Source organism: Dendrobates tinctorius, unplaced genomic scaffold, assembly GCF_039654945.1.
Source record: "Dendrobates tinctorius isolate UK_male_01 unplaced genomic scaffold, ASM3965494v1 ptg000070l, whole genome shotgun sequence".
In the NCBI taxonomy this organism is placed as follows: Eukaryota; Metazoa; Chordata; class Amphibia; order Anura; family Dendrobatidae; genus Dendrobates; species Dendrobates tinctorius.
This window is the reverse complement of record NW_027361738.1, coordinates 54,890,253-54,917,582: the sequence shown is the minus strand read 5'-3', so window position 1 is coordinate 54,917,582 and position 27,330 is coordinate 54,890,253. Positions and strand designations below refer to the sequence as shown.

Here is a 27,330-nt window from a genome sequence, read left to right as displayed (position 1 = left end):
AGGTTTACTGCTGTCAATATATGGATGTCGTCAGAAAAGTCCTCCAGCCCAATTCACTTCTTGCCGCCGATCATGTGCCGCACATTACATGTGACCTTTGTCTGCTTGATTACTCCTTCGATGAATGTCATTATTGACCACATGTTCATTGCTCACATCTAGCCCCTTTCATAATGGCGCATGCGCTATATTTATTTGCGCATGCTCCCTTATGACATTTGATCCAAGGCAAGAATGAAAATGAGCTGCCAGGGGAACAAATTACTGGATCAGACTCTTGACAGCAGTGAGCAATTTTATTGTTTGGGATTTTAGGATTGCCCAAAAATTCCCTTTAAACCATATTCAGACCATGATGCACAGACTAGAGCCTGGTTGCCTATTCTCAGCTCTTCTCTTCCTCGATGATCAGCTCTGGTGTTAGACGTCTGAGATGGATCGAGATACCGTATATTGAAAAACAAGTAGGTGGGAAGGTACACTGAACTGCCCGTCCATGCCAAGGGTACATTGAGCCCGTGTGCTTGGTTTGAACAGTCATATTTGTCCTGACACTCTCTTTATGGGGAACGTACATAATTAGCCAGTATTCTTGAGTCCTCGAATATGTCTTAAAAGGTTTATCTAATGAAGTCCTTCCATTTCTACCAGAATCGATTTGGACTTGTCTATGTGAAACCCTTCAGGAAAATGAACGTTCTGCTGAAAAAATGATGGAATCTTTACGGTGTGTTCACACGTTGCATTTTTGCCACGGGGGGAAAAAAAAAATGTTTTGCCGTATTGGCAAAGTGAAGGAGATTTCTGAAATCTCCTGCACCGGCTGCTTATTTTTTTTCCTTGTGGATTTGAACAATCAAACTCTTTTTTTTTTTTTTTTCTTTCAAATCTGCAGCTTTTCAATTCTTGTTGCGTTTTTGCAACGTTTTTCATTCATTCTAATGAATGGGGAAAACAACATAAGTTAAAAACACGGCAAAAGTGCTTATTTTGTGTAGCTTTTTGCTGCAGGGAAAAAAAGCTCCCCACGTGTGAGCATCGCCTTACTCCATTCCAACACGGCATCACCTCTGCTCCTTGCCTGTATACTGTTTTAATTGTCTTTTTTCGTCACACCACGTATCCCACGTGACTTCTGCAGCCACTCGCTGGACTCTGTGGTCTTGGGCCATATAGATTGCTGAACCAGTGATTGGTTGTAGACGTCACATGGGTTATATGGGCTGCGATGTCTTCGGGCACTAGTATACCGCTGGGATGTAGCGATGGAACGGGGGGATGATTAGGTATTTTAGTTTATTGTTTTAGCACCACATCTAACTCTCTTAGATCTTGCATAACTTGGAAAGCTTCCTTAGCCAGGGCTGTGGAGTCGGTAAGCCAAACCTGCGACTCCAACTCCTCAATTTCCCTTACACCGACTCCACGACTCCGACTCCACAGCCCTGTCCTTAGCAATGACTGGACTTAAAGGGCTTCTCCAGAACTATTTTAGTTTTTAAGCCCATAGACAAAAATTTAAAACCGACAGTTAGTTGCTAACAGAGGCAACTAGCTGTTTATTCTATTCAGCGTCGGACTCAGAGCAGTCACAGACCACTCCTGATGGCAATTCAGCTTCTCTGTCGACACTGCTATCCTTTTTCCAAGTTGCTCTGTCGACAGTATGTGACAGCTGCCGTCATGCTGATTGATAGCCGACTCCCTGCAGTTAGGCAGCTGTGAGCCGGCTGTCAATCATTATGAGATCAGCAGTCATGCCCTGTCTGAACAGAAGAGAAGCATTTGCTCTGTCGATGAGACGTCAGAAGAAGCCGCTGAATCGCCAGCAGGAGTGGTCCATGGCCGCTCTCTGCCGGCAGAGAAAGGCATTGACACAACAGGCAGATAATTGGCAACTACCTGCCTGTTCTTAGACTCGTAGTAAAGAAAATAAATCCAGATTAACCCATTTATTTCTTCAACTACTAAACACTAGATGGTCCAATTCTGGTTTTCCATTTAAATACAAAATGTGACTCATTCTGTGGAGGAACCGTTCAGCATTATTCACCCACAGTAGACTTGGCTGCTGAGGATTTTCATTTTGCAGCACGTCTAATGACACCTGCAGATTTTATTGCTCAGGACTTGCAGAAATTTCTGCCACTGTTCCACATAAATGAATGGAGTTTCTAGGTATCCATGCACATGCTGCAGAAAAGCCATTCCAAGGTTAAGTGATCACTGCATGATCATTGCATCTAGACCGACTGTCCGATCCCAGGAACGGAGGGCCCAAAGTCCCCGAGTGATTGAAGCAGAAGTGAGCATGTGCGACCACTGCCCCATTCATGGTCTATTGGATTGGTGGTCGCACATTGTCACTGCAGCACCATTCACACATGGGACTTTGGGCCTCTGGTTCTCAGGATTGGGGAAGGTGTCAGGAATCGAACACCCAGAAAACTCATTTATCACCTGTCCTGTGAATACTTGGTACATTGTCTTTATGGGGTGACCCATTTAAGTCTATATTAGCTAATTATCAAAGAAAACAGCAGTAGCACGATAACTAATGTTTAGTTTCTTCCTTCTCTCGCCTTCCCCTGTAAAATGGACAACTTACTGCTTCCGATTAGTCATCCAGGAGCTTCTCGTGTAACGGATAATTAGATGTGCTACATTAAGAAAATCTACAATTTCTAATGAATTAGGGCTGGATCTTGACAGATGGCTGTATTTGTTCAGAAAAGCAATGCGTCCTGTTAATCGGCACGGCAATTGCAGGAGCGCAAATTTCCTATTGATTTGTTCTGCTTAATTAAATGATAACTTGGGGGGGGGGGGGGGGGTTAGGCCTGGCGCTCTGTCACGGGGGGCTACATCTGCTAACAGATGGCAAAGTCTATAGGAAGTGCCACGTTTTTACGGATCAATGCTAGCAGCATTATTCGTAAAGCAATTTTTAAGGCTTTCTCCTAAATACCAGAAAATTGAATAAGGAACATGATGATTGGAGGAGTTGTACAATTTGAAATTTTGCAAGCGATTAATTTTACATAATGGCACAATTCTGTAATTAAAGGATGGGAAAATTGCAGTGATCTCTATGCCGCCTTTGTTCCGTAGCAAGTCATTTGTGATTGTAATAAATGGAAAAGCAGCTGCGCAAATTAAACCCGAGTGCCTAAAGATGAGGAGAGCGCTAAGAATGATTCACAATTCAACTCCGCTTTAAGATTTAAAAATTCTAATTTCAGCATAAAGGGCATGTCCCTGAATTTACAAAGACGCGTCTGTCTGCTGTTTCAGAAACTGCACCATGTCTCTACAGGTTGTGTGTAGTATTGGAGCTGCAATTAGCAGACACGTCCTGGGTACAAGGGTGGCGCTGTTTCCGCATAATGCAGTCGTGTTTTACAAATTGTGCTTAAAGGGGTTGTCCATAATCTCTAACTTTCATCTAAGGCTGGTTTCACATTTGCGTTAAAACAACGCTGCGCCCTGCGTCGTTAAGCCCCGCCCCGAGCCGGCTCCCTGCCCGCCCCATCCGGGATCACCGCCTACTTTCGCATTTGCACGCATGCGATCGGCGCACCCTATCTTTAGCATAGGGTGCGCAGATCATGCGCTGCCAGTGTGAAAGTAGCGCACTTTTGACGGTGCGCCGTGATGCAACATGCCGTCAAAAGTGCGCAGCATGCTACTTTCACACTGGCAGCGCATGATCTGCGCACCCTATGCTAAAGATAGGGTGCGCCGATCGCATGCGTGCAAATGCGAAAGTAGGCGGTGATCCCGGATGGGGCGGGCAGGGAGCCGGCTCGGGGCGGGGCTTAACGACGCAGGGCGCAGCGTTGTTTTAACGCAAATGTGAAACCAGCCTAAATCATGCTTGTAACACTTTCGTGTGATACTTTAATTCTCCAGCGTAATATGACAAATTTTGGCCTCATGCATGGAGTCGTAGTTTTGGCACAGCTGGAGAGCTACAGGTTGGGAGACCTTTTCTTTACAGCCTCAGAAAAAATGCTATTTACCTGCAGATATAGGGTTAATATGTAGATAATTATAGCATTGCAATGCTTCCCGGCCACCTTACTGAAAATGTGGCTACCTGGAGAAAATCATCTTTTTTCCTACCTGGAGCCGCTGACTGTGGGCGGAGCAGCCACAGTCACTGCTCACTATAGTGTGAATGCCAGCTGTTGGCATGCCCTGGCACTTTGACAGCTTTCTTTGCATAGATGTGCTGCAGAGCTAGCTGTCAAAGTGCCTGTAGACTGTAGCCGCTCAGTGCACCGCCCCCAGGACTGAAAGCCGGCAGCTACCAGGCAGAAATAAGATTTTCTCCTTGAAGCCGCGCTTTCAAGAAGGCGGCAAGGCAGCATTATATATCTATACTAACCCTATATCTGCAGGTGAATAGCTCTTTACTAGGTGGCAGGATCCCTTTAACCCTTTACTGCTGAAGCCAGTTTTGATTTTCCTTACAGAGCCCCGTTTTTGAAATCTAATGTGTTACTTTATTGTGGTGAACACATTGAAGTGTTCTTCCAATCCCATTGATTGAGATTTTTTGTGACACGTTATACTTCATGATGGTGCTAAATTTAGGTTAAAAAAAAGTAGCATTTAGTTATGAAAATACTGGATATTAATACTTTACATTTGAAATAAATGATTCAAATGTATTTTTTATTTAAGAATGAAAAAGGGTTAAAAGTTCAACAGAAAATCTATATTTTTACTGTTGGAGTATGTGTTCTACATTTTATTTGGAGGCATATATCTATAAAAGCATTTCCTGGTTGGTTTTGCCCCTTTTTGCCAAGCCCTCACCAATTTTTAAGGGCAGTGCCATTCTATACATTAGCATTCTATGGACAATGCCAAACTATTTCCTATCCTAATGCATGCAGATCAAAGGGAATCTTTCACCAATCACCAGGTTTTTTCCATTTAGTCTGAGAGCAGCATAGTATAGGGCAAGTGAGCCTGATTACAGGGATGTGTCACTTACAAGCCTGTGTGCTGTAGTTTCAATATACTCAGTGTTTTATCAGCTGGAGATTATCACTGACTGACTAGGTCTCACATGCACAGTAGTCAGGCTAATCTGAATAATCCCGCCCCCACCACTGATTGGCAGCTTGCTGACAGTGTACACAGGAAGCGGCCAATCAGTGGGGTTATACACAGCTCAACGTTTTGACCACTCCTATATCTACAACACATTCCCTGTTTTATTAATACTGCACCAAGCAGCCCAGTAAGTGACACATCACTGGAATCTGGGTCTCTAGCCCAGTATTTCGGACTACATATATATTAAAAAAAAATGCTGACTTGATTCCTTTTAATAGACGTCTAAGGGAAGTCTATGTAATCCGCCTACAATCGTTAAATGGGAACAATAGAGCCGCTTAGTGACCTTTTATTGGCATTTACATCATGCAGACTGAATTGTAGAAATATTAATCTGTATGCTCATATTACACAGGTTATAGCATGGGAAAGATGTGTGTTGCTGTTGTTGTGGTGTTTTTTTTTTATTTTTTATTTTTTTTACATTTTCACAATAACCACAATGGGAGGTCCTGTGTCCTCAGAAGATGGAGAATGGAGCACTGGTCAAGCAAAATTCCTGCCGCTTTCTCTAAAGTCGACGGTACTGTTAAACATGTAGAGACAATGGGTGCCAGACTAATGGTTGGGGGGGCCGCATAGAAAGGCATCACCGGCCTGGAGGTTGACCGCATTGGTTCTGCAACAAAACTTGATCTGTGAAACCGACCAGGAGAAGCTGAGTGGACCTGTGCTTGATCGATAGGAGTTGACAAAAGTATGGCAGGCTGGAGATTAAGCACCCTGCTCCAGAGGAAAACTTGAAACTAGCGAGAGAAAGTTAAATGAAGCCCTGGTCGTGCATGCGCCCTGACACCCCATACAAGGTCCATGACGCTGGTGAAGATAGCCAAGCACTGGTGCTTCGTAGACAGGGATTCCATGGAAAGGTTGTGTTCTTTACTCAGGTCTAACCAAACGGCAATGTGTTGTGTTATTGTACCGTATTATAGACCAAAACGCACAACTGTCTGCATTAGGCTTATTAGATACCGACATGTAGACTCTGCAGGATTGTATGTGACATTGATTGTCCCAAGACTTGATAGAGTACCACAGTGACCCAGGAGCCTCACAATCTGAAAATTGCATGGACTTATAGTAGGAAATCAGTCCCCAGGATTTTGCCACCAAATTTGAGAGCAACAAAATACAGGGACCCTGATTCCAGCAATGTTTCAATTACTGGGCTGCTTGCAGTAGTTTTGTTAAAATCACTGCTTTATCTTCTGCAAATCTACCAGTCCTCTAAATGTTGAGCTCTGTATAACCCTGCCCACACCACAGATTGGAAGCTTACTGCCTAGGCACAGTGTATACAGAAAGCTGCCAATCAGTGGAGGGGGCGGGGTTACACAGAGCTCAACATTCCGAGAACTGGTAGATCTTCAGCAGATAAAACGAGGATTCTATCAAAACTACATTAAGCAGCCTAGTAAGTGACACATCACTGGACTCGGGGTCTCTGCCCTTACATCATGCTGCTCTCAGATGCGATGGCAAAAACCTGGTGACAGATTCCCTTTTCAAAATTGTTTTCCACTTTCAGCATTCTGCACGCCATGTTTATCTTAAAAATAAATTAAACGGCTCGTACTTGCTATCCTGGGGTCTAGAATCTCCACCGCTGCTTCGGTGATTGGCTATAGCGTTGCTCTCAAGATGTCACTGGTGCAGCTAATAACCAATCACTGGACTCCACAGCTCTGCTGACAGTTGTGCTCAAAAGTTCACATACCCCAGCAGAATTTTTGCTTTTTGGCGTTTTTTCAGAAGTTATGAATGATAACACCAAAACTTTTTCTCCACTCATGGTTAGTGGTTGGATGAAGCCATTTATTGTCAAACTACTGTGTTTCCTCTTTTTAAATCATAATGGCAACCCAAAACATCCAAATGACCCTGATCAAAAGTTCACATACCCCATTTCTTAATACCGTGTATTGCCCCCTCTAACATCAATGACAGCTTGAAGTTTTTTGTGGTAGTTGTGGATGAGGTTCTTTATTTTCTCCGATCGTAAAGCGGCCCACTCCTCTTGGCAAAAAGCCTCCAGTTTCTGTAAATTCCTGGGCTGTCTAATATGAACTGCACACTTGAATTTTCCCCAGAGTGGCTCAGTGATATTGAGGTCAGGAGACCGAGATGACCAATCCAGAACCTTCACTTTGTTCTGCTGTAGCCAATGACAAGTCGACTGGGCCTTGTGTTTTGGATCGTTGTCATATTGGAACATCAAAGTACGTCCAATGTGCATCTTCCAGGCTGATGATTGCAAATTTGCCTCCAGTATTTGCAGATAACGTGCTGCATTCATCTTTCCTTCAACTTTGACCAAGTTTTCTGTGCCTTTGCAGCTCACACATCCCCAAAACATCTGTGATCCACCTCTGTGCTTTACAGTAGGAATGGTGTTCCTTTTATCATAGGCCTTGTTGTCCTCTCTCCAAATTCAACGTTTATGGTTGTGGCCAAAAGGTTCAATTTTGGTCTCATCACTCCAAATTACCTTTTTTTTCCCCCAGAAGTTTTGAACCTTGTCTCTGTGCTGTTTTGTGTATTGTAGGTAAGATACTTTGTGACATTTGTGCAGTAATGGCTTTCTTCTGGTGACTCGACCATGCAGCCCACTTTTGTTCAAGTGCCTCCTTATTGTGCATCTTGAAACGACCACACCACTAGTTTTCAGAGTCCTGTATTTCAGCTGATGTTATTTGTGGGTTTTTCTTTGCATCTTGAACAATTTTCCTGGCAGTTGTAGACACAATTTTTGTGCCTACCTGACTGTGGCTGTGTTTTTACCGAGCCCCTGATTTTACGTTTCTTGATCACAGTTTGAACGCTCCTGACTGTCATTATCAATTCCTTGGATATCTTTTGGTATCCCTTTCCTATTTTATACAGTTCAACTACCTTTTCCTGTAGATCCATTGACAAGTCTTTTGCTTTCCCCATTACTCACAATCTAGAAATGTCAGAGGCTAGATGAAAGATGCAAGAGTCTGGATCCCAAAAACTCACTCAGCTTTTATTCACACACTGATTTACAAGCAAACAGGTCACAGGTGTGTATTTTACCTTTACTAGCCATTCAAACCCATTTGTGGCAACTTCTGTGCATGTTATCAGGTCAAAATCACCAGGGTATGTGAACTTTTGATCAGGGTCATTGGGATGTTTTGGGTTCTCATTATGATTTAAAAAGAGAAAAAACAGTAGTTTAACAATAAATGGCTTCACCCAACCACTAGCAGAGGTAAAGTTTTGGTGTGATCATTCATATTCTCTGAAAAAAAGGCCAAGAAAGCAAAAATTCTGCCGGGGTATGTAAACATTTGATCACAACTGTACAGTTGTGGCCAAAAGTATTGACACCCCTGCAATTTTGTCAGATAATACTCAGTTTCTTCCTGAAAATGATTGCAAACACAAATTCTTTGTTATTATTATCTTCATTTAATTTGTCTTAAATGAAAAAACACAAAAAGAATTGTCCTAAAGCCAAATTGGATATAATTCCACACCAAACATAAAAAAGAGGGTGGACAAAAGTATTGGCACTGTTCGAAAAATCATGTGATGCGTCTCTAATTTGTGTAATTAACAGCACCTGTAACTTACCTGTGGCACCTAACAGGTGTTGGCAATAACTAAATCACACTTGCAGCCAGCTGACATGGATTAAAGTTGACTCAGCCTCTGTCCTGTGTCCTTGTGTGTACCACATTGAGCATGGAGAAAAGAAAGAAGACCAAAGAACTGTCTGAGGACTTGAGAAACCAAATTGTGAGGAAGCATGAGCAATCTCAAGGCTACAAGTCCATTTCAAAGACCTGAATGTTCCTGTGTCTACCGTGCGAGTGTCATCAAGAAGTTTAAAGCCCATGGCACTGTGGCTAACCTCCCTAGATGTGGACGGAAAAGAGAAATTGACAAGAGATTTCAACGCAAGATTGCTCGGATGTTGGATAAAGAACCTCGACTAACATCCAAACAAGTTCAAGCTGCCCTGCAGTCCGAGGGTACAACAGTGTCAACCCGTACTCTCCGTCGGCGTCTGAATGAAAAGGGACTGTATGGTAGGAGACCCAGGAAGACCCCACTTCTTACCCCGAGACATAAAAAAAGCCAGGCTGGAGTTTGCCAAAACTTACCTGAAAAAGCCTAAAACGTTTTGGAAGAATGTTCTCTGGTCAGATGTGACAAAAGTAGCGTTTTTTGGACAAAGGCATCAACATAGAGTTTACAGGAGAAAAAAAGAGGCATTCAAAGAAAAGAACATGGTCCCTACAGTCAAACATGGCGGAGGTTACCTGATGTTTTGGGGTTGCTTTGCTACCTCTGGCACTCGACTGCTTGACCGTGTGCATGGCACTATGAAGTCTGAAGACTACCAACAAATTTTGCAGCATAATGTAGGGTCCAGTGAGAGAAAGCTGGGTCTCCCTCAGAGGTCATGGGTCTTCCAGCAGGACAATGACCCAAAACACACTTCAAAAAGCACTAGAAAATGGTTTGAGAGAAAGCACTGGAGACTTCTAAGGTGGCCAGCAATGAGTCCAGACCTGAATCCCATAGAACACCTGTGAAGAGATGTAAAAATGGCAGTTTGGAGAAGGCACCCTTCAAATTTCAGGGACCTGGAGCAGTTTGCCAAAGAAGAATGGTCTAAAATTCCAGCAGAGCATTGTAAGAAACTCATTGATGGTTATCGGAAGCGGTTGGTCGCAGTTATTTTGGCTAAAGGTTGTGCAACCAAGTATTAGGCTGAGGGTGCCAATACTTTTGTCCGGCCCATTTTTGGAGTTTTGTGTGAAATGATCAATGTTTTGCTTTTTGCATCATTCTCATTTGTGTTTTTTCATTTAAGACAGATTAAATGAAGATAATAATACCACAGAATTTGTGATTGCAATCACTTTCAGGAAGAAACTGAGTATTATCTGACAAAATTGCAGGGGTGTCAATACTTTTGGCCACAACTGTATGTAGATGAGATGAGCAACGAAAGGCTGCACTGGTCCTGGGGAGGTTAATTGCCAGCTATTATTACAATTATTTTTTATCATCGACACAACGATAGTGTGCAGAATGCCGAGACTGGAAAAAGCCTTTTAAATATTTGTTAGCTCAAAGCATCTTCTGATTTATCTACATAGTTGACCACTGCCTCCTACTACAGATCCTCTTCTCCTTTGGCATCAAAGTCTCATGGCTTGAACAGGGTTCTTGCCCTGCACTCACAGGGTTAAGTGTTCGTGGCCTCTTTCTGGATCTGGGAGGGGTGTTTATACTCACTCTTTACCAGGGTTCTCTGTCAGCTGTACTGTTGTTCTGGTGTGTCTGACCCCTGGTGTGCGTGTATTCTGCGTTGCTTGTTTGCTTCCCGTGTATGACCCGGCCTGTTCCCTCACTCTGTACTCCGTCTCTCGCTTTGGTACTATTGTCTTCTCCGGTTCTGACCTCCTGGCTTGGCTATCGTTACTCCGTTACAGTTTGTCCCTATTGTACCGTCTATTGCCCGTTCTGGTTTTCTGACCTATTGCTACGTCCTGACTATCCATTCTGTCTAACCCTTTGGTACTGTATTGCTATCTTGCGCTTTGACCCCGGCTTCATCTGGTTTCTGTCTCTGTCTATGCCCCTTGGTAACATTGTCCTGTAGTTACCTTTCTAGGAGTTTCCCTGCAGCTCCTAGATCTGTGGAGCTTAGGCCACGCCCCCAGCAGTCATGTGCTTCAGGTCCTGATACTCTGAAGCACGCATTGTCACCGCTGCTGCCCTGCTCCACAGGTATCTTTGAGCATTGTCTTTGTACTCAGGACACCCGCACTGGCTCAGTGAGCAAGTGCAGTGCGGGGCTCCTGACACAAAGACCTCGCCCTATCCTGGATCTCCTCATATCTTTCCAACCGCACATTCAGCGTCTCCCACTCCCACACTACCTCCTCATCCCACCCTCTCTCTGTTGGAATCCCCCAAGGCTCTGTTTTAGGACCTCTACTCTTCTCAATCTATACACTTGGTCTGGGGCAACTCATAAAGTCCCACGGATTCCAGTACCACCTGTATGCTGCTGTCCAGATTCCCAGTGTCTCTCAGCCATATCCTCCTTCTCCTCTCGCTTCCTCAAGCTCAATGTGGACAAATCTGAACTCATCATCTTTCCTCCATCTCACAGACCTTCCTTACCCGACCTAACAATTAATTAAATCATGCTTTCACCAGTACCGGAAGTCCGCTGCCTCGTAGTAAACTTTGACTCTGCCCTGTCCTTCAAACCCCACATCCAAGCTCTTTCTACCTCCTGTCACCTCCAGCTCAAAAATATTTCCAGAATCCGTCCTTTTCTCAACCCTCACTCTACTAAAATGCTTGTGCATGCCCTCATCATCTCCCGCCTCGACTACTGCAACATCCTTTTATGTGGTCTCCCTGCTAACACCCTTGCACCTCTCCAGTCCATCCTTAACTCTGCTGCCCGACTAATTCATCTCTCTCCTCGCTACTCCTCCGCTTCTCCCCTCTGTAAATCTCTTCACTGGCTTTCATTCCCTCAGCGTATCCAGTTGAAATTACTAATACTGACCTACAAGGTCATAACCTGTCTCCCCCATATTTCTCTGAACTAATCTCCCGATACCTTCCCTCACGTAATCTCCGGTCCTCCCAAGACCTCCTTCTCCTCCACACGTATTTTCTCCTCACCCAACCGCCTCCAAGACTTCTCCCGAATAGCCCCCATCCTCTGGAATTCTTTGCCTCAACATGTCCGACTATCAACCACATTTGGATCCTTCAGACGGAACCTGAAAACCCATCTCTTCAAGAAAGCCTACAGCCTGCAATGACCCCACTACTTCCTCACCACTACCGGAGATATCACCTCAACCAACACCGGAACTGCTGCAACCACCAACCTACTGTCTCCTTCCCCACCATCCTGTAGCATGTAAGCTCCACTCTGTATCAGTCTGTGATTGTAAGTTTGTTTACTGTAAGTGATATCTGTAATTTGTATGTGACCCCTTCTCATGTACAGCACCATGGAACCAATGGTGCTATATAAATTAATAGTATAATAATAATCTAGATATTTTGCATTCTGGCCATTTTATCTTTTGCTCTTTGTCACTATTGTTGGCAAGTAGATTGGTGCCGCTTCCCTTTCCTACATTGCAAATGTAACCATCAATATCATTCCATGTGCAAGGTGAGTGCATTTTGCCGCTTTTATCTACATCTACCGAGGTGCGTGGAACAGCAATCTGCTGGATCTGACATGTTTATTCAGCACACACTGTCCCCAGTAGCAGCCGGCAAGGAGAATGATGGGATTTTAAAAGCTTGTTGGTTTGGTGTTTTTAATCATTGTAACAACGTTGCTCTCGGCCGTTTTAGTCACACTTCAGTGTATGAAGAAGTTATTGATGTGTCATTTTACGGGAGGTCTGGCTCTATAAATTAGTGGCCGTTTAGCAGCATTTGACTTGTCATCTGATCAGGGGCGCTGTGCTTTTGTGTGCGAGGAAAACGAGGCTGAAAAAATAAATTGTGCCGGACAGGTCGGGATTTAGCTTTATCTGGTAATAACAGGCCCTTAGTATCAGAGAAAGTATTGATTTGTGAGTGCGAGATTCATCCATCTGCAGATGGCAGGTGCTCTGTAGGTGTCATGTGCGGCCCCTAATTGTATCTGTGCTGTCGGAATGATAGTTATGGTACGGGGGTCTGTTAACATCTGTTGGAGCCTTTTGTTGTTGTTTTTGTTTTTTGTTTTTTTGGTCCAATAAAATGTCCTACATCTAGGGTCCACAAGATGCTTTTTTTTTTTTTTTTTTTTTTGTCCGTCATGGTGGGGGCCTGGCACCTATGATGGAACAGAAAAAAATACTTAATGTGAACATGGCAGAAATCTGGGCCTGTTCAACAAAGGCTGTCATGTTTGCAATGGTGGACTGCCAAGGAGAAAACTTTTTAATGGAATCTTTACAAAAAACAAAAAAAAAACCAAACAAACCTGATATCCAACTCAGTATGTGTGGACATAGGCTGTTTTACAAAGCAGATATTCCGGGTAAAATAATCCACACCATATTACTGTACTGTGTGTGAGTTTTATAGTCAATTTATGGTGTATATTTCACTGCATAGTTCATCCTTTTGCCATACGAGAGTCCCCTGGGCACGTCCCTGCCGTTTCACTAAGGCGCTCCTACTATGGAAATGCTATAGCTATATTTACTACTAGCTGAAGAGCCTAGTGTTGCCCGGGCATAGTATCCCCTGTATATAGTATATACACATGTATGTCATCTCTTCCTGTATATAGTATATACATGTATGTCATCTCTTCCTGTATATAGTATATACATGTATGTCATCTCCTCCTGTATATAGTATATACCTGTATGTCCTCTTCCCCTGTATATTCCTGTATGTCATCTCCCCTGTATATACCTGTACGTTTTGCAGGTTCCCTCCCGTCTGTACACAGTGGAGGCGCAGCTTCTGCTGAGACGTTTCAGTGGCCCTTGAGAAAGCAGTTCTTGCCTCCCTTCTTCCATTTCTGTACTCCTTTCTGTAAGTCTTGGCTCCCTTCTTTCTGTAAGTCTTGCTCATTGAGGCGTAATACTGCTTTTCTCTTAGAGAAAGCAGATTTCAACCTTGTGGGACTGTAATACCATTTATTTAGAAATTGTAAAGAAGGACTAATTTAGAGTGGCATTAGTTGTAGCTGTATAGATAAGTTTAAAGCGAACCAGGCTTTGTCAGGTTGTCACTGTTACACCGATTAAAATTATACCTGGGTTGGAGAAATCCATCTTGTGATTCTGAGCTCTCCCTGCAGTCTGCGTCAGAGAGTGGTCTGGGTCGGCGCAGTAATAAATTGTGTTATTTGCAGCTTTACAGAAGGACAATAGCACCATAGAAATGATAAGAATAATAGGCCTCAGTTACCACAACTGTCTACAAGGAAAACTGTTGCTCATAGCAACCAATTACAGCTCAGCTTTCATCTTTTAAACAGCTCTGGTGAAATGAAAGATGCTTCGTGATTTGTTGCTAAGGGCAACACAGGCAGTGTAACCTGTTGTGGTCAAGAAAATGTGCCTATGAAATAGATATATTAGATATTTATTATATATATTGTATGTATGGGTGTGTATCAAAAAAGGTAAGTAAGAAGCTTTTGCACTCAATTCAAAAATATTTACATTATTATGTCATTTTGATGTAAAGGTGGTTAATCCTTTATTATTTTATTATATATGATATACAGATCTTATAAACATAACATGGATTTTTTTTTGCATAGAAGTGGTATGCTTCAGTTTGTGTTTTCTTTTCTTTTCTTTTATATTTATTTGTTTATAGACATCCTTTAGATATCTTTGATAAAGGCCTGAGAGCCAAAAGGTCGGAAATTTTGTATATATTTGCAAGTAGATAAAGGCAGATCGCACTCGCCGGTATTGTATAAAAATTCCACTCTTTATTGGCAACTGTTGAAACCTCATGGCCGGGAGAGTGAGGTTAGGAGTATGCGAGTGCTAACGATGGCCGTTTCACGCTCAATAGCGCTTCTACAGACCCATAGAAGATCTCCTGAGATCTTGGTGCCGAGATCTCCATCTGCACATGCGCCGTCTCCCCGCGGCCATTTTCCCACAGTCCACCACACAGGAGGAAACCATTTAACTGCCGGAGACTCTGGCCTTTCACTAAATGTCAGCAGAGCCCCCAGCAGCACTGCCACCGGGACACAGCGCAGCAGGGGCATTGGACACCTGCAGTGGTGCATTCTGTAATGCTGTAGATAAGCCCCCGATGTAACCTGAAAGATAAGAAAAATGAGTTATATTATATTCACCCAGGGGCGGTCCGGGTCCGGTTTTGGTCTGATGGGTGTAGCGGTCCGGCGACTCACATCTTCTAACGGTGACGTCCTCTTCTTTGCTTCTCGTCGTGGCTCCTGCGCAGGTGCCCTCTGCTCTGCCCTGTTGAGGGCAGAACAGAGTACTGCAGTGCGCAGGCGCCGGACCAGGTCAGAGAGGTCGGTGCCTGCGCACTGCTTTACTTTACTCTGCCCTCAACAGGGCAGGTCAAGTACGCCTGCGCAGGATCTGCAACGGGAAGCAAAGAAGAGGACGTCACCGCTACAAGATGGGAGGCGCCGGACCACGACACCCATCGGACCAAGACCGAACCGCCCCCCGGTGAGTATAATATAACTCGTTTTTCTTCTCTTTCAGGTTACATTGGGTGCTTATCTACAGCATTACAGAATGCTGTAGATAAGCCCCTGATGGGGATGCCCGCAGCTGATAGTCGAAAAATGGGGTGACAGATTCCCTTTAAGGATGTTACCAAATACTTGGTCTAAAATAAGACCGACCGAGGATGATGTAGAAAAATGATGTAATGACGCGTGCCGGATCACACCGAATTAAACCAGCTGGTTGCAGAATGAGCAATCATAGAAGTAATGTTACCAAGAATGTTCCTTTAGTGTACAACTTTTGGAAATAGGAATTTTTAAAGCACAGTAAAAGTTATGTAATATTTAATAGGTTTAGTCTTAAAAAAATTACACAAAGTTTGTTTTCACCACAAGAACATCAGATGATTAGAAGGAAGGGGAAAGAGAGGAAGAAAATGTGGGAACTTGGCAACTTTTTGTTTTGCTATTGGAAATTTCAAAGTTGCCCAATTCTCATTTACTGGGAAATGGCCTCTAAAATTGCCTAAATGACAATGATAGCTTAGATAGCATAGTTCCACTATATCCTCAGTCGCTGTATTAGAAAAGGGTGACGTCCGACAACATCCGCTTTAGAAAAGAACCATTAGTTTTTACTTCTTAGGCTGTATTCTTTTGTGCTGATGTCACTATGTATAATTTCTGTTCGTAGGCTGTGTTTTTATTGTACTTTTATTACAATAGTTTGTCTTTATTCCTATTGTGTTTTTAAATATTGTGACAATTGTTTCATATACAATTAGATGCAGAAATATTTGGCCAGTGACCGAATCGTCTTGATTTGGACTCTGCAGGCCACAATTTCGGATTCATAATGAAACAATTGAGATGCAATTGAAGTGTAGTCTCAGGCTCAATTAAAATGGTTTAACAAAAATATCCTATGAAACGTTTAAAGGGAACCTGTCACCCCCCCCAGGGCGTTTTTCAGTTAAAGAGTCACCTTCAGCAGCACTAAGGCTGCATTCTGTGAAGGTGGCTCTTCTTTTTCTGACCCCCAGTAATGCTGAAATATCGACTTTTATAATTAGCTCCTCATACCTGTAATGTGTCCCACAGGTATGTTGTGTCCCCCAGTATCAGCCGCCTACCATCCGTCCATCATGCCTGTCCGGTGCCTTGGCGCCGCCCTCGATCTGTCCATCATGATGCCCTGGCTCTTTAACTGAAAAACGCCCTGGGGGGGTGACAGGTTCCCTTTAAGAATTGCAACCATTTTTCCACAAAGACTCCTCATTTCAGTGGCTCAAAAGTAATTGGACAAATTAACTATTAAAAATGAACATTTATTTAATTTATGGTACTTTTGTAGAGAATCCTATGCAAGCAGTGACTGCCTGAAATCTGGAAGCAATTGGTGTCACCAAAGCGCTGGGTTTCTTCCTTTTGTGTTGCATTGCCAGAACTTTTTGCAGCTGACTTCAGTTGTTTAGTTCAGTTTGTGGGTCTTTCTTCATAAAGTTTTATCTTAAGCATGTGAAATGCTGCTCGATGGATGATGACTCGGCCATTGCAGAAAATTTCACTTCTTGGCCTTAACCTCCTGCATTGCTTTTGCAGTACGTTTTGGGTCAGTTTCCATCTCTCCTGTGAAGCGTCGCCCAATCAACCTTGTTGCATTTAGTTGAATCTGAGCAGAAAATATCGCCCTGTACATATCAGAATTCTTCCGGCTGCTTCTGTCTTCAGTCACATCAATAAACACTAGTGTCCCAGTGCCACTGGAAGTAATGCATGCTCATGCCATCACCCTGCCTCCACCATGTTTTACAGAGGATATGGTATGGCAGGTCCTGACGGCATCAGTGCAAGGCTAATCAAAACCTGCGGGCACCAGCTGAGTGAGATCATTACATATCTGTTCAATATGAGCCTGAGAATGGGTATAGTACCACAACTGTGGAAATTATCGTGTGTGTGTGGTACCAGTTCTGAAGAAACCTTATCCGAAAGAGCTAAATGACTATATAGACCTGTAGCATTGACATCACACCTGATGAAGGTACTAGAGAGATTGGTTCTCACACGTCTCCGTCCTCTAGTGAGCTCGGATATGGACCCTCTCCAGTTTGCCTACAGGCCGGGCATTGGTGTGGATGATGCCATTATCCACCTTCTAGATAGGACTCTCTCTCAATGGAGAAACCTGGGAACACTGTGAGAATGTTCTTCGATTTCTCTAGTGCTTTTAACACCATACAGCCAGGTCTACTGAGAGACAAGCTGGGCCTTGTTGGTGTGGACCTCCAACTCTCCACCTGGATCCTTAACTACCTCACGAACCGACCTCAGTTTGTAAAGGTTCGGGACAGTGTGTCAGACACAGTGATCTGCAATACAGGGGCACCTCAAGGTACAGTTCTTGCCCCTTTTCTCTTCACACTGTACACTGCGGATTTTAGGTGCAACCTATCTAGCTGCTACTTGCAGAAGTATTCTGATGACTCTGCAATAGTAGGCCTCATCACAGGAGGAGATGAAAGAGAGTACAGAGATACTAACCAAGCTTTTGTGGAGTGGTGTCAGAGGAACCACCTTAGGATTAATTCCGGGAAGACCAAGGAATTGGTGGTGGACTTTCGCAAGGGCAAAAATCCACCAGTAGTGGTGAACATTCAGGGAAATGACATTGAGATAGTCGACACCTATAAGTACCTTGGTGTGATCCTCAATAATAAGCTTGACTGGGCCCATCACTTGGATGCAGTGTACAGGAAGGGCCAAAGCAGGCTTTATCTGCTCAGAAGGCTGAGAGCCTTCGGAGTTAGAGGTGCACTCCTTGCATCCTTCTTCAACTCTGTTGTGGCATCAGTCATCTTCTTTGGTGTGGCGTGCTGGGGTAGTGGCATATCAACCAGGGACAGGAATAGGCTGGACAAACTGATTAGAAGGGCCAGCTCTGTCCTGGGATGCCCACTTGACCCAGTTCAGGAAGTAGGCGACAGGAGGATACTGGCCAAGGTGAGCTACATGGTGCAGAATGATTCCCATCCCATGCATGAGACCGTGACAAAGATGTGCAGTACTGTCAGTGACCGGCTACTTCATCCTAAATGTGAGAGGGAGAGCTATCGAAAGTCCTTCCTTCCTGCTGCAGTTAGGCTGTATAACCAGCACTGTCCAAAACGGAGAACGATCCAAAGTTGTGACAGTCCGGTTACATATTTATTTTTTTATTTTTTTTTTCGTATATGTACCTACCTACTGTCAATGTAATGCCTTTATGCATCTATATCTGTACTTGTTCCTGCCTTGCTGCTATAATGCTCTGAATTTCCCCATGGTGGGACGATTAAAGGATTATCTTAATGCTTTTGTTCATGAGCCGGTCCAAGCCTTTTCCATACTTTCCTTCCATTATTCTGGTACACGTTGATTTTGGTTTAATCTTTTTAAAGAATTCTTTTCTTTAGATTTTTTTTTTGGCAATGTCTAATCTGGCCTTTCTGTTTTTAAGGCTGATTAATGGTTTATGCTCTGTGTTTGCTCTCATAAAGTCTTCTCCTTATGGTAGACTTAGAAGCTTAAACACCTACTTCCTGGAGAGAGTGCTCCTCACTTGGGTGGATGTTGTGAAGAGTTTTTTATTTTTTTCCTCATTAAGCAACGGATTCTACGATCATCCACCACTGTTGAAGTTCATGGACATCCAGGCCTTTTTGAGTTCCCAAGCTCGTCTGTTCACTTTTTTTTTTTTTTCACCGCATGTTGTGGGTCCACAGCAACAGCTTCCAAATACAAATGCCATACCTGGAATCATTCCCAGACCTTTAACCTGCTTGACTGATGATAGATTATCAGGGGAAAACCTATGCAGCAAATTGAAGAGCTTTTGAGATACTTGTCCAATCACCTTTTGGTCCTTTTAAAAAGCGGCAGCTACATATTAAAGTGCTGTAATTCCTAAACCCCTGCTGCAGTGAGGATGTGAATACACGCACATTTAAAGCTGAGAATCTGCACTTTAAACCCATATAGATTACCAAAACATGTTTAAAATAAAGTTATATAAACGGATAAAATGACAAAACTTGTATCACTGTCCAAATATTTCTCGACCTAACTGTAAGAATGTACTGATTTTAGTGTCAACCGCTATCTTTATGTGATCTTGCAGGGCAAAGGAAGAGCTTTACTGTTTGATGCTGGGGAGGCTTTTTGCCTATACAGCTTTTACAGCTTGATGTATGCTGCACAATTGGGATGTCTGGCCTTGGGTTGCACTGTGATTACTAGCACATATTAAATTAACCTATTTATATCGCTCGTTAATTCAGTCATTTTTAAAAGTATGTATTGATATTTCAGCCGTTTAACAATACTGGTGTTTAAGCAGGTTGGGAGCTACAATATATTGTACCAATTATACGTGCTGACTATTTTCGATTCATTATGTTCCCCGTTGCCTCACTCAGACGTATGAATAAATCCGTGCAGCGTATGATCTCACTGTTACTTTGCCGGCTCTCTGAACCTGGGTTCTTTTCTGATAATTTGAAAAGCCGAAATTCGTCCAGATTTAAGAATATCCGTGAGTGAGAGACCTGAGATAGCTTCAAAGGTTTTATCTTTATAAAGGTAGATTAAAAATCCCCCCCCCCCAAACCCTTTCCGTTCTCATTAGCAGGACGCCTGCTGCAATCTCTTTATTCTGTAAGAGTATGATGAACAATCATGGGGATATATATATATAATTATATTTATAGATTGTACTTTTGTGCTTCGGGCGTGTAAGTATGCTTCATTTTTTCAATTTGCTTATTTTTCTTCTTTTTTTTTTTTTTTTTTTCATGGACAAATACTCAAAGATTTATAGAGCAGCGATCACAAAGACTACACTTTTTATTTAAGAAAAGAGTGGGCGGCCACACACTGATGATGCTTTACATTACACTTATCAAAAAAGCTGTGTTCCCTGAAAGATCAAACTTTCAAGCAAAAGTTGGATCCAAAGTTTTGGGGTCTTGGCATTAGCATAGAAAATCGAGACAATATAAATGCTTTATTACGCCTAATTTTTACCTAGAAACGTTCTACAGGGCTGGTTAGGCAGGGAATTTTACTGATACATAAGTGAATGGTGCTGGGTTGGAGAGCAGGGAGGACCTGACAGGTTCCCTTTAGATATAAAGGGAAGCCCCAGACTGGTAATACGTGCTCTTTCAGACTGATTTACACCATCCAATAATCGGTTACACAAGTGTTTAGAAGAACATTCCAGGTCAGTGGCCTTCGTAAACAAACCACCGATTAGTTTGCAAACGAGCAAAATGTATATTTTTTGCCAATCGCAAAATTATTGCAAATTATATGGAGACTGGCCAGTCATGCTCTGTCTCCACATACGGTAGTTTGTTTCAGCCTATGCAAAAAGGTTGGTATTGCATAAATCTGCACTCAGTAAGGTCACAAATGTACACCCTGTACATTATCCTTATGAGCTATCAACTTGGGGTCTTTGAAAATAATGAAGATTTATGGCACTGATGTTGTATTCTGCTCACTGAGGACCACCTAGGAATTGCCTACCTAAATTTACTTTTTCGAAAATCTGATTAGTAACAAAGGCTGAGCAGAAAAATGCCATGCCAAGGTAAAATGTTTTCAGCCAGGCAAACAACTACTTTTTATTATCAACAAAATTGTTTCTAAAAGGATGGATGGATGCATGGATGGATGGACCGACGCGTGGACTCCATGGATGGATGGATGGACCAGTGGACCGATAATGCTGTTTTACTAAGTTAGAAACTGCAGCTGCATCCCCCTCTTCAATATCTGCTATTTATTACTGTACACTCTGTGCGCTGTTCACATTGCATGGGAAATCGAAATGAGTACGGTATGCAGCATAACTAAGGCGGATACTGTTTACCATGGAAACCCAATATGTGGCTGACTTTGTTTTTTTATTATTTCAGACCAAATATAAGCTGGTGCAGCCTAGCGGTCTTTGCTCGCAGTGTGAGAGCTCTTGTAGATTTTTACATGTGCCACATATTTATTTATTTTATATTTTGGCAGCGACACCATCCAAGTCTTGGGTATAATTCGCCAATCAGTAGACAAAATTAATGTCTTTCATTCTCTGGTCTGGTACTTGGAAGAATTGAATAGAATATTCTCTGTTTTGCTTTAGAGCCTTGTTGAGTCTCAAGTACAGGAAGACTGATGGGAAGACAATTAAAGCGAAGTGCGCCGATAGATTGGAATACGCTTGCTTTATTGCGGGGAGCCTGGAACAATTAGTAAAATCAATCAGATGCCTAGGTGAGCACAGTATTTCCTTATCCACAATCAAACCAAATTACTAGTAGACGGAACTCCGTGTTCTCTGGCTTCCCCGACAATAAGTCGCAAAATAAGTGTTTTATTATTTTTTCCCGAGGTGCGCGCAAGTCGGCACGGCATAATGGAAAGCGGCAAAGAGATTAGTGAACTGCGGGACACACTAATTGAAATGTCATTTAGCTTCCCTGCCTCTGTGTCATTGTTTTTCCATGTAGATGCCTCCTGCCATATTTATCTTTTACCAACAGATGTACGCCACTCAATTATGTGTGATAAAAAGTGTGTGTGTGTGAATGTATGTATGTATGTATGTATGTATGTGTGGCGCCCCTGAGGGTTCAGTTGCCACAGAGGTACTGCACCTCCTCCTGAGGTGTGGTACCCCACCATCCAAGGAAGTTGGAGGCTCCTTACCACATTCTAACACCTGCACCCATCATCACAAAGTAGTGTAGCAAAGCCACATTGCTGCTCCCTGCTTGGAGTGTAGCAGAGCACCTTTGGTGGCTCCCTGCTTGGAACACGAAACGTGCTGGGATGCGGGTGGAGTTAGAATACATAAAAGAGTGGGAAGGTTTAGAAGTCAGTTCAGTTGTGTTGAGTTGTGAGGAGTGAAGAACCCTGGGAGAGGGATGGAGGAAGGAGGTGCCGCAGCAGATCTCAGTGACCTGGGTCTGCTGGCATGGGAAAGGAAAGAACGAGAAAGACATTGAATGGAAACCTGATCTTCCATAGGACGGAAAGACTAGTACGGAACGTGAGGAGTAAAAGAAAACCCTTCCTAGAAGTTCTAAGTGCAAGGCCGGGGCACGGTCCCAGATGTTGTATGGATACTAATGGTCCTGCAGCAGACACTGGAGGAATAGAAGTAGTGACCACTTTATTCCCACATAAGACTTGGGGGCACAACAGCAACTTGGATAGTGAGCCGGGACTTAGGAGTAAGGAGTCCCCGAAGCAGGCTACAGCTGTCTGCCGTACAAGTATAGTTCTTGGGAACATCTGTCAGGAGGAACTCCAGTTTAACTCAGTAATAGGAGTACTTCACACCAAAGGCGCTATAAGAGGAGACGTTCAGAAAGGCACATGTTGGCGGAGTGTTGGAAGGGAGCATTCCATCTGACCTGGAGGTTGACGGAGTCCCTGACCCGGAGGTCACGGAGGCAGGCACCTGTGTGTACTGTGAGTAAAGCTTTGGAACTGCAAGCCCCGGTGTCCTCCATTTATTCCTGCGCCAACACACCCGGTACCGTTACATCTGGGTACCCGCTTCTACACTGCCCTGGGACTATAGCTCCACCTGTGGGGAGCTTCACCATCTTGGCTGCAACACACCACCATCCCCAGAGGATCTGCATGCAGCGTCGGCTTAACACCTCACTTGCCGAACACCACAGGTGGCGTCACAAACTATTCATTTAATGCACTACGTTCCACCATTCATTTCCCCTATTAATTGGCCGCCCAGGGCCACGGACCGGGTCACCGCTGCTGTGACACATCCCGCTGACACCGGCCCGGTACCGAGTACCCCACGGCCCTGGGAGGGAGACCCAACTGTATGTGTATAAATAAAAAAAAAAAAAAAATATATATATATATATATATATATATATATATGTATGTGTATATATAATGTATATCTTGTTTGATTTATTTATTTCTACTGACAAGGCCGACATTTCATCTGTTTGTCGGCTTTCTCATATTACTAGGTTCTGTTTGCTTTTTTTTTTAGGAAACTTGCTCTGTCCTCAGATATATAAAAGACTTGATGAGCTTTTTGCAGATAAGAGAGGCTAATTGTAAACCGCTAACTGCTAAAATCAAATATTAAGGATACAGCGAGCTGTCAGCAGGCCACCGAGATAGGGTTTTTTACTTTTTGTGTTTTTTTTTTTTTTTTTTTTTTCCCAACTGTCAATGACAAGTTCTACAGTTTTCTTCAAGTTTAAATTGGATCCGACAGATTCAAGCTGCCCGATCCACAGGGAACATGAATACGACACCAGTTACTATAAGGCTGTGTGCACACGATGCAGATATCCAACGGATCCACAGCGGATTTTTCCGCGCAAAAACGCTGCATATCCGCATTGTGATGTACAGTAGCATGTAAATCAATGAAAAAAAAACCGCTGTGCAGACGGATTTTTCCGCTCGGTTTTCCTGCGGTACAAAATCCGCAGCATGTTACTACTTTTGTGCGGTTTTCCACTTCCCCAGTCTCAAAATCCGCAGGGGGAAAACCGCAGTGGAAAACCGAATTAAAAATGGAAGAAATCAGCAGGAAAAATGCAGGTCATTTGACCTGCGGATTTCTTCAATTCTGCGCGGAAAAATCCGCAGGGCAAAAAGGTACGTGTGCACTCAGCCTAAGTTATTGCTGCTGGGTATCATATGTTTTACTTTCAGACATTGCGGCATTTCTGAGAAAACGTTTCTTGAAATGCCAGCTGGGGACCTTGAATGACTTGTCTGAAGCAAGTCCCTGGGGACTTCTCCCCGCCACGTTCCCCTAGACCAGTACTTTCCAAAATCTAGTGCAAATGGCACCCCAACAGGGAATATTTTCAGAATTTCCTTTACTATTGCACAGGTGAGAGAAGCTGTGACTATTTCTGATACCTTAATAATAATTCCATCACTTGAGAAATGATAAGGAAACCTTGAAAACATGATCTGTTAGGCAACTTCACACTAGACCTCAAGCAGCTTGGATTGTCTGTCTCTCCATTCTTCTCCAGACTCTGGGACCTTGCTTTCCAAGGTCTAGTGTGAAGTTTCCACCATCAGTGATGGTTTGGGGAGCCATGTCATCTGCTGGTGTAGGTCCACTGTGTTTTACCAAGACCAAAGTCAGTGCAGCCGTCTACCAGGAAATTTTAGAGCATTTCATGCTTTCCTCTGCCGTCAAGCTTTTTGGAGATGGAAATTTCATTCTCCAGCAGGACTTGGCACCTGTCCACACTGCCAAAAGTACCAATACCTGGTTTACACACAACAGTATCACTGTGCTTGATTGGCAGCAAACTCGCCTGACCTTAACCCCATAGAGAATCTATGGAGTATTGTCAAGAGGAAGATGATACACCAAACCCAACAATGCAGCTGAGCTGAAGGCTGCTATCAAAGCAACCTGGGCTTCCATAACACCTCAGCAGTGCCACAGGCTGATCGCCTCCATGCCACGCTGCATTGATGCAGTAATTGATGCAAAAGGAGCCCTGACCAAGTATTGAGTGCATTTTCTGAACATACATTTCAGTAGGCCAACATTTCGTATTGGTGTTATAAAATATTCTAATTTACTGAGATAATGACTTTTGGGTTTTGTAAGCCATAATCATCACTATTAACAGAAATAAACACTTGAAATAGATCACTCTGTGTGTAATGACTCTATATATAATATGAGTTTCATGTATTGTATTGAAGAACTGAAATTAACTTTCTGATGAAGTTCTAATTTTGTGAGAAGCACCTGTATGTTGTCCTATGGGAACTGTTAATGAGTTACTGGTGAGGATGCTGTGCAGAATTGAGATTTCCGAGTGAGCGGTGGGACTGTGGAAGGTTCAAGAGGTGGAGACAGAACTGGGATGGATCCTGGATGCAGTCTAAATGGGACCTGAAAATGTTGCCAGTATGGGGCCCTGAAATTGCTTGTGGCCGCACTGCCAGGAGGTAAACTGTTAAATGCTTCTGAGTGTATATCTTTTATATGAGAATCTGGACTGGGGGATAACTTTTCAGTCTGGGTATTGTCCTTGTACAGTATATCCAGTCAGAGGCCATTTAGTGGTTGCAATTGCCTTTCTTAGATTTACACTTTAATGAGAAATTGGATGAGGATCAGTGTCTCAGAGTATTAGTTATAATTTTCCTTTCTCCTTTTCCAAAATTTTGGAGCCTTGCTCTTGACATTCGCTGTCCTTGCAATCAGTTTCGGCAGTGATAACTTGACATAGATTGTCAAAAGCCCTTCACCGGGAATTTATGTGAACAGTCAAATCTTGTTTAACGGAAGCCTTTCTTTGCAATACTCTTCTGGCGTTTGAAGATTTCATGTGTTATTGTTGTAGGTACAACTTTTTATGGCATATCCAATCTTGTGAGCTGTTTACATAGATCCATAGTTGTTAAAGGGAATCTGTCTGCAGGATTTTGCCTCCCAAACTATGTACCGTATATACTCGCATATAAGCCGAGATTTTCAGAAAGTCCCCCTCTCGGCTCATATTCGAGTTATATACACTAGGGGGTCGGAGGGGGAGGGGAGGCGGGGGTGTCAGGTCATACTTACTCGTCCTGGCACTGTCTCTGCAGCCCCCAGCTTCTCTGCAATCTCCCTTCCGTCAGCGGTCACATGGTACTGCTCATTAAACTCATGAATATGCGCATATTCATGAGTTTAATAAGCGGTACCACGTGACCGCTGAATGCAGGAAGGGAGATCACGGAGAAGCTGGGGGCTGCAGAGACCGTGCCAGGACAGGTAAGTATAGCGATACTCACCTGTCCGGGGTCCATCGCTGCTTGCTGCTGTCTGGCACGTCATCTGTCAGTGACGTTCAGACAGCAGAGGGCACGGTGACGTGGTTAGTGCGCGCCGTGTCCCCTGCAGCCTGAACGTCACTGACAGATGACGTGCCAGACAGCAGCAAGCAGCGATGGACCGGGGGACAGGTGAATATCTCATGTGCCAGCAGTGACTTCGGCACCTGGCCCCCAGCGACGGAGAGGTGAGATTGTCAATTTTTTTTTTTTTTATTTATTTTTTAAATGCGGCAGCATATGGGGGCATAATCTATGAAGCATCTTATGGGGGCAGCATATAGGGGCATAATCTATGGAGCATCTTATGGGGGCAGCATATAGGGGCATAATCTATGGAGCATCTTACGGGGGCAGCATATGGGGGCATAATCTATGGGGCAGCATATGGGGGCATAATCTATGGGGCAGCATATGGGGGCATAATCTATAGAGCATCTTATGGGGGCATAATCTATGGAGCATCTTATGGGGGCATAATCTATGGAGCATCTTATGGGGGCATAATCTATGGAGCATCTTATGGGGGCAGCATATAGGGGCATAATCTATGGAGCATCTTACGGGGGCAGCATATGGGGGCATAATCTATGGGGCAGCATATGGGGCATAATCCATGGGGCAACATATGGGGGCATAATCTATGGAGCATCTTATGGGGCCTATTCTATGGAACATTTTATGGGGCAGCATATTGGGCATAATCTATGGAACATCTTATGGAGCCATAACCTTTATGGAGCAGCATATGGGGCATATTATTCTATGAAGCATCTTATGGGGTCATTATTAACCTTTGTGCAGCATTATATGGGGTGTATTTTGTGTGGAGCATCTTATGGGGCCCATCATGAACTGTATGGAGCATTATATGTGGCTCCTGATTCAATATGGATATTCAAAAGCATTTAACCTACTGATTGTCTCAATTTTACTTTCATTGGTATCTATTTTTATTTTTTAAACTAGCTGAAGAGCCCGGCGCTGCCCGGGCATAGTAACTAACTGTGGTTAGTTATAGCAAATTATAATTATCCTCCATCCCATAGTCCCGTGCCCATATACCCATCATACTATACCCATCACACATCCTCCATCCCATAGTCCAG

At 43.5% G+C, this 27,330-nt stretch overlaps 1 protein-coding gene across 3 annotated transcripts in view; it reads left to right on the top strand.

The window, feature by feature from the left end:
* CCNY (cyclin Y) overlaps nucleotides 1-27,330 on the top strand; it is a 172,787-nt gene that overhangs the window by 56,240 nt on the left and 89,217 nt on the right. Inside the window, exon 1 of one of the 3 annotated variants that reach the window (XM_073581653.1) lies at nucleotides 21,532-21,643. The exons of the other annotated variants lie outside the window; for them this stretch is intronic. The gene's annotated coding sequence lies outside the window, so the exon portion shown is untranslated. Of the gene's footprint in view, nucleotides 1-21,531; nucleotides 21,644-27,330 lie in introns of those variants that run through there. 3 annotated transcript variants of the gene reach the window in all.